This window comes from Hyperolius riggenbachi, chromosome 8 (assembly GCF_040937935.1).
Source record: "Hyperolius riggenbachi isolate aHypRig1 chromosome 8, aHypRig1.pri, whole genome shotgun sequence".
NCBI classification, from domain to species: Eukaryota; Metazoa; Chordata; class Amphibia; order Anura; family Hyperoliidae; genus Hyperolius; species Hyperolius riggenbachi.
The window spans coordinates 49,370,446-49,379,410 of NC_090653.1; positions in this window are offsets into that span (position 1 = coordinate 49,370,446).

The window sequence follows — 8,965 nt, forward strand, 5'->3', positions numbered from 1 at the left end:
GGCGAATGGTTCCAGGCGAACTTCGGGGGTTCGCGTTTGCCTACCAAACGCGAACTTTCGCGGAAGTTCGATTCGCCCCATAAAGCTCTATTGAGCAAAACTTTGACTCTTTATATTACAGCCAGCAGACACATTATTGCCATTCACACTGCTCTCAATGTTCGAGGCCCACCCCCCCTCCTCCAAGTAAGGTCCTTATACTGCCTACACTAATTAGTTAAGGAACAGCTGCTACACACTCTGCTAGGGAGATTTTAATTAGCCTGTTTTTGGGTTTCTCCCACCCTTCTACCTATTTCTCATCTGCCAGGGAATTCCAGTATTGCAAAAACCAGCTTATATACCATGATAGGGATTTGAACCCGGGCCGCAGCGTACGGTAGGCAACTAACATATCCATTGTTCCACCAACACTAGTAGCTGAAAGTAGCTGAAAGTAGCTGAAAGTAGCTGAAAGTAGCTGAAAGTAGCCTAGCATGTACCATTTATGCTTAATGCAAGAGAAAAATTAGACAAGACAAATAACATTTATATCACACTTTTCTCCTGGCAGACTCAAAGCACCAGAGCTGCAGCCACTAGGGCACACTCTATAGGCAGTAGCACAGATATGTAGCCAGACATGGCCTTGTATTTTGTGTTCAACAGTTGTCAAGAGAAAAATTAGACAAGATGGCAGTGTTAGGAAGACTTGCCTAAGGTTTCCTACTGAACAGACAGAGACGAGATTCGAACTCTGGTCTCCTGTGTCAGAGGCAGAGCCATTCACCATTACACCATGCACCCACTGCTTACAGACATGTAGCCAGACATGGCCTTGTATTTTGTGTTCATCAGTTGTCCAAAGAGAACCCCAGACAGCCAGGTAGATTCATCTCTCTCTCTCTCTCTCTCTCTCTCTCTCTCTCTCTCTCACCAACACTACATGCTGAAGCCAGCCTAGCATGTACCATTTATGCTCAATCCATTTATGCTCAAAATACAATTCCGCGGAAAGCGGTGACCATCCCTACTAGAGAGAGAGAGAGAGAGAGAGAGAGAGAGATATGAATCTACCTGGCTATCTGAGGTTCTCTTTGGACAACTGTTGAACACAAAAGACAAGGCCATGCCTGGCTACAGATCTGTAAGCAGTGGCTGCATGGTGTAATGGTGAAGGGCTCTGCCTCTGACACAGGAGACCAGAGTTCAAATCTCGTCTCTGTCTGTTCAGTAAGCCAGCACCTATTTAGTAGGAGACCTTAGGCAAGTCTTCCTAACACTGCTATCTTGTCTAATTTTTCTCGTGACAACTGTTGAACACAAAATACAAGGCCATGTCTGGCTACATGTCAGTAAGCAGTGGCTGCATGGTGTAATGGTGAATGGCTCTGCCTCTGACAAAGGAGACCAGAGTTTGAATCTCGTCTCTGTCTGTTCAGTAAGCCAGCACCTATTCAGTAGGAGACCTTAGGCAAGTCTTCCTAACACTGCTATCTTGTCTAATTTTTCTCGTGACAACTGTTGAACACAAAAGACAAGGCCATGTCTGGCTATATGTCTGTAAGCAGTGGCTGCATGGTGTAATGGTGAATGGCTCTGCCTCTGACACAGGAGACCAGAGATGGAATCTCGTCTCTGTCTGTTCAGTAAGCCAGCACCTATTCAGTAGGAGAGCTTAGGCAAGTCTTCCTAGCACTGCTATTTTGTCTAATTTTTCTCTTGACAACTGTTGAACACAAAAGACAAGGCCATGTCTGGCTAAATATCTGTAAGCAGTGGCTGCATGGTGTAATGGATAAGGGCGCTGCTTCTGACAAAGGAGACCAGAGTTCAAATCTCAGCTCTGTCTGTTCAGTAAGCCAGCACCTATTCAGTAGGAGACCTTAGGCAAGTCTTGTAACACTGCTACTGCCTATAGAGCATGCCCTAGTGGCTGCAGCTCTGGTGCTTTGAGTCCGCCAGGAGAAAAGTGTGATATAAATGTTATTTGTCTTGTCTACTTTTTCTCTTGTATTGAGCATAAATGGTAAATTTTAGGCCAGCTTCAGTTGGTACAGTGGTTAGTGTGCTTGCCCACCACACAGTGAGTCCCAGGTTTAAATCCCAGCCAATGTGAGTTGGCTTTTATGCTACAAATCCTTAAAGGGAACCTAAACGGAAAAGGATATGGATTTTTCCTTTTAAAAGAATACCAGTTGCCTGAATCGCCTGCTGATCCTGTGTCTCTAATACTTTTAGCCACAGCCCCTGAACAAGCATGCAGATCAGGTGCTCTGACTGAAGTCAGACTGGATTAGCTGCATGCTTGTTTCAGGGTGTGATTCAGCCACTATTGCAGTCACAAAGATCAGCTGGACTGCCAGGCAACTGGTATTGTTTACAGGAAACATCCATATCACTCTCAGTTAAGGTTCCCTTTAAAGGAGAACTGTAGTGAAAAGTATATGGAGGCTACCATATTGATTTCCTTTTGAGCAATACCAGTTACCTGGCTATCCTGCAGATCCTCTGCCTCCAATACTTTTAGCCCTAGACCCTGAACAAGCATGCAGCAGATCTGGTGTTTGACATTTTTGTAAGATCTGACAAGATTAGCTGCACGCTTATTTCTGGTGTGATTCACACTACTGCAGCCAAATAGATCAGCAGGGCTGCCAGGCAACTGGTATAGCTTAAAAGGAAATCAATATGGCAGCCTCCATATACCTCTCACTACAGTTCTCCTTTAAGCAACCTAATGGTTCTATTGCATTTAGCATAAATGCTAAATTTTAGGCCAGCTTCACTTACTACTGTAGTGGTACAGTGGTTAGGGTGACTTGCCCACCACACAGTGAGATCTGGGTTGATTCCCAGCTATGGTATGATGTATACTGGTTTTTAAAATAGTATAATTCCCTGGCAGAAGAGACCCTCCTCCCTCCTGTAGGTGGGAGGAGGCCAATTAAAATCTCCCTAGCAGAGTGTGTAGCAGCTGTCCCATAACTAATTAGTGTAGGCAGACAACTGAGTCAAATGGTATAAAGGACCTAGCTTGGAGGAGGGAGGGTGGGCGGGTCCTCCAGCAGTGTATTTCACTCAATCAGTTGTGCCTCCAGGTATTAGAGCTCTTGAAACATGTTTTATATCATTTTTCTAGCTGGTAGAATTTTTTCAAATTTTCAAAGTTCGCCTCTCCATTGAAGTCTATTGCGGTTCGCGAACTTTTTCGCGAACCGAACCTTTCGCGGAAGTTCGCGAACAGGGTTCACGAACCGAAAATCGGAGGTTCGCGACATCTCTAGTGTTGATACGTGTTTTTTCCATAGCAGTGCATTGTGAAAAAGCTTTCAGTTAAAACGTGTGTAGTGGGAACTGTGCCAGAGTGAAACATGGGCATTACCGTATTTTCCACTGTATAAGACGATCCGGAATATAAGACGCACCTACCTAGGTTTAGAGGACAAAAACCAGGGGAAAAATATATGTGTGAGAGATCGCGGAAAAGCCGCCGCATGTACTGGCAGTAAGGCGGCTGTTTCCGCGTCCAACGCGGCGGTTTGCACGCGGCAGCATGCGACTGGTGTGGCTGGGTCTGTTAGTTCACACAGATGGATGGAGAGCTACGCGCGCGCTCGCCAGAAGTCAGGACCTTTATACCAGCAGCAGAGGTATCAGCTGATCCGGACGATCAGCTGATTCCTGCTGGACTCCTGATTGGCTGAGTGGCTCGGGTGGGGCGGCAGAGTCCTGCAACTATAAATACAGCTTGCTTGTCAGTTGCTGGTTGTCTGCCACTGCGAACACTTACGTGGAAGCATTCAGACCATAGTCAGATCCTACAGTGTGTTTGAACCAGGAGGACCTGGGAATTCACACTGAGCCAGATTACTTCTGTTTATTATTGTATTATTATCCAGACTAGTTCCAGGGTGCTGAGACCACGGACCTCGCATCCAAGATTAGGGAACTGTATTATCGTTTGTGTTATGCTCAAGACTAGTTCCAGGGTGCTGAGACCACGGACCTCGCATCCAAGACTAGGGAGCTGTATTGTCATTTGTGTTATGCTCGAGACTAGTTCCAGGGTGCTGAGACCACGGACCTCGCACCCAAGACTAGGGAACTGAATTATCATTTGTGTTATATTCCAGACTAGTTCCAGGGTGCTGAGACCACGGACCTCGCACCCAAGACTAGGGAACTGTATTATTATTTGTGTTATTCTCCAGACCTGCTTGTGACGCCCATCTTCCAGGGGTCACTAGCCACCGGGTCTTCTTGCTATTCAGCCTGGGACTCCGCCCCCTTGGATGTCTCAGGCTGCTGCAAGATCTCTGCACTTCCAAAGGGAGGTATTTCTCATACTGCCAAGGACCACCTGCTCCTCGGGTGGTCCTCACTCAAAGTTATTACTGTTGCACCAAACGCTCACACTATATAGGTGTCCAGAGGTTAGCAATATATCTGTATTATCGGTGATTCTGCAGATCATCAATAATCAGGTATATATCTGCATTCTTGGTAATACTGCAGATCGCCAATAATCAGATTCTCTCTGCGTGCTGACACCCATCGTTACAATATGTATACTAAACCTGGTGTGCCTATGTTCCAGGAGCGTCTTGTACATGTTCTCCCCCAAAATGGTGTCCTCCTGTGTCCCCCATGTCTCCACCATTGTGTCTCCTATGTCTGCCCTAAGTGATGCATGCCCCATGCGTCCTCTGTGTCCCTCATCATGTCTGCCCAATGTGTCCTCTGTATCCCTCATGCATACCCCATTTGTCCACCTGTGTCCCATATGCCTGCTCGCTCCCCCACGTCATGTCTCTGCCTGTGTCCCCTCATATAATGTGCCCGCTCCCGCTACGTGCCTTATCTCCTTTCCCCTTGTGGTTGCTGGCCCCCAGGGTGTTTATCTGCAGTGGGCTTACCTCTCCGCCATGCCGGTGAGGATTGCAGACCTCTTTCACGTTCGCATGGCTTCCCCTAGTGATCGGCATGTGATGATGACGCAACACATGCCGATCACGAGAGCAAGTTGCACAAACGTGAAGGAGGTCTGAAATCCTCGCCGGCATGGTGGAGAGGTATGCCTGCTGCAGATATACACCCCGGGGGCCAGCAACCACAAGGGGAGGAGATAAGGCATGCAGTGGGAGCACGCACATTATACACTCATGGGGGACACAGGTGTTGGACACAGAGCAGGCATGGGGAGAGCACGGAAGCACGCAGGGAAGTCCGGCACACTACACACTCACGGGGTACACAGACAGGGAATCCCCGACGTGGTGGGTTGGTGGTTTGTATCGGTGGGTGTTCAGAGGTCAGGGGTTACCTGCCTTTGCCATATAGGACACAGGGACTTTTTCTCCCCATTTTTTGGGAGAAAAAGTGCATCTTATACTCCGGGAAATACAGTACTTTGAAAATCAGTGTTCTTTCACTTATAAATGAGAGCAGCTGTTTAAGTGTAAAAGGGGCCTAAAGGGGCTTGATTCACTAACCGGCACTAAGTGTTAGCGCCGGGGTGAAAAGCCACTTGGTGCCCTAAAAGTAGCTTTGCACACTAATAGCTGCGCAAAGCTACATCGCACACGGCACCCGCTGCACTGTAAACGTTGCACCCGGCGCGCCGAAAAGGGAGCATCGTGTGCCCCAGAAGCAGCGCATTGATGCGCCGTTTTGGGGGCACCCGATGCGCCATTTTCCGAGTGCAACGTTTACAGCGCACCGGGTGCGCTGTTATCGTCGCACCCCGCACTATTACCGGCACACCACGCTGCATGCCCTATGCACGGTTCTGAGCACGATGTGTGGGCGCAAACCACCTAACTCCGTGGTTTGCGCCCACTAGGTATTACAACTCACTAACCGGCTTAGCGCCGGTTAGAGAATCAAGCTCAAGGTGTTTTCCCGATGGACCAGAGCAATTTTCACATTTCAGCGCTACTACCATTCATTTGCCAATAACTTTATCACTATTTATCACACTGAAATTATCTATATATTATTTTGTGTTTTTTCCACCACCAATTAGGCTTTCTTTCTATGCAGCAGTGGCTGGATAGTGTAATGGTTAAGGGCTCTGCCTCTGACACAGGAGACCAGGGTTCTAATCTCGGCTCTGCCTGTTCAGTAAGCCAGCACCTATTTCAGTAAGGAGTTTCTTGGGCAAGTCTCCTTAACACTGCTACTGCCTACTGAGTGCGCTCTAGTGGCTGCCTCGCAAGCGCTTTGAGTCTGACAGGAGAAACGCGCTATACAAATACTGCCATTATTATTCTTTGGGTGATACTTTTTACTGCACGCTGTGCAGTATAGCTACACCTTGCAGGACTTCATTTTGAAGTCCCAGGGATGTAGATATTTGTAGGCAGAGAAAAGGATGAGAAATGCCGGCACTGCTGTAAACTGCTTGTTTATTCATAACACATGGTGCAACATCATGGATTCAATTGTATGCATATTGAGACATAACATACCGGTTTGCTGGTAAAGCTGTGCAGTGGGTGCTGGGGGATGAGAGCCTTACGGCCGTTTCGCGCAAATGCGCTTCTACTGAGGCTGCCTCCGTAGAAGCGCATCTGCGCGAAACGGCCGTAAGGCTCTCATCCCCCAGCACCCACCGCACAGCTTTACCAGCAACCCGGTATGTTATGTCTCAATATGCTGTGACAAGGTGTCACAGTGCTTTACAGAAAGGGTCTGGGAGGGGGTTTATATTTCACCCAGACTCCAGCGCTGTATTTTCTAAACTCCAGGAAAATGTAGATTTTCTTTTATCTGCAAGTTATGTGGAAAAAGGAAATCCAGTTAGGGTCTTTTAGTTGGCCAGGGAAGAGCAGGGTGGGTTCCCTGGCCATCCGGTCCAGTCCGGGATGTGTTTCAGCCTGTGTTGTTACACAGGTGAGTTATTTAGTCTAGCAGGTCTGAGATTAGGTGGGGCTCTGCATTCAGTTTGACACTGAGTGCTGAGAGGAAAGGAGCCCTTGGCCTGCTGTGAGCTGGTGAGAAATTACAGCTAATGTAAGTTGCTCTGCATTTGTTTCCTGTTGCTAAAAAAAGACTGTTTTTGTTTAGACTAGTTAGTGTTACCTAGTGAGGTGTTTAGGAGCTAGACGGCTAGGATTTGTTTTGTGTTTGTTTATTTTTTCTGAGAAACTAGCTAATAAAGCACAGGCATTAGCCTGCTTGCACTTGCGCCTGCTGGAAGTATTCTTATTTCTGCACTCAAGACCCCCTGAGTGTGGGTAGCACCCCACAATTGGTGGAGAATGTGGGCACTCTGATCCACTACAGTGTGCAAAGAATATCACTGCAGAAGCGTGGTGTAAAGACAGAAAAAAAAATATTTTTTTTTGCATGCAAATTATATGCACCTGAAATGGAGGATCTTGTGCTGCGGTTAGCACAACTGAGTGGAGCACAGCAGGAAGCCAACAATGTACAGCGAGAGACAAATTCCCGGCTTCAAGAAGCCAGTGACAGACAGCAGCAGGCACTCCAAGATGCAAATGTCAGGCACCAGGAAGCTCATCTGGAGACAGTCCGCCTTCTCAGTGCACAGATTTCAGCTCTGTCAGATGCAGCTGAGAGGGACAGGCTAGCCCAATCACAAGCGGCTGAAAGGGACAGACAAGTATATGCTGAAGCAACAGCCGCACTAGCCAAGGCAGCGGAGCAGGACCGAAAAACTTTGAAAGAAGTTCTGACGCAGCTGTCTCAAAGAAATCAGGAGAACCTATCCAGTGGTATTACCCCAGGGATTGTACGAGCAAGCCATTTCCTGCAGAAAATGACCCCTCATGACAATGTAGAGGCCTTTCTCCATACGTTTGAACGCACAGCTCTGCGGGAGGATTGGCCCAAAACTCAGTGGGCAGGCCTAATTGCTCCATTTCTAACTGGAGAATCACAGAAGGCATACGCATATTTTGACTTGACTCCTGAAAGTGCACATGATTATGATAAATTAAAGAAGGAGATTCTTTGCCGACTGGGCGTTACTGTAGCAGTAAGGGCTCAGCGAGTTCATCGGTGGTCGTATCAAACTGACACGTCTCCTAGGTCTCAAATGCATGACCTCTGCCACCTGGTACAAAAATGGCTACAACCAGAAACCTTGACAGCACCACAGATTGTCGAGCGTGTGACCATGGACCGTTTTCTCACAGCACTACCACACACCTTGAGAAAATGGGTCAGCCACGCAGATCCACAGACTGCAGATCAAATGGTTGAGATGATCGAACGATATCTAGCTGCAGAAGGGTATCTTGCAGGAGAAAGACAGTCAGAAAGTCAAGGGCCAAAGAAGAGGCTGCCCGGGGATACAGACAGGTATGCTGGAGCTCGGTGGTCCCGGAGTGGTCGACTGCAGCCTGATATAGGGGGTTCTGCAGCTGCTACAGCCCCAAGCTCGTCCGGCCTACCTACCTGCTGGCGCTGCCGAGAGCCTGGGCATATAGCCGCCAACTGCCCTTCCACTGCTGAACCCATGGAATGTGACTCAGCTCGGCGAGTGTCATTCTTCGCTCGCCCAGCATTTCTCTCTACCACAGGCACACATATGGCTGCTGTTAAAGTTGGAGGCAAGGCAATACAGGCGCTGCTGGATTCTGGGAGTCTGGTCACGCTGATAGTAGTGTTGGGCGAACAGTGTTCGCCACTGTTCGGGTTCTGCAGAACATCACCCTGTTCGGGTGATGTTTGAGTTCGGCCGAACTCACGATGGTGTTCGGCCAAACCGTTCGGCCATATGGCCGAACTAAGAGCGCATGGCCGAACGTTCCCCGAACATTCGGCTAGCGCTGTGATTGGCCGAACGGGTCACGTGGTTCGGACCCGAATACGCTCTGATTGGCCGAACGAGTCACGTGGTTCGGGTAAATAAATACCCGATCCACGTCATTTCTCCGCCATTTGTCTGTGGGTTTAGCTTTGGGTAGGCAGGCAGGGTAGTTCTCTCTCCAGCCAGGCTAGCCAGGGTCCCCCC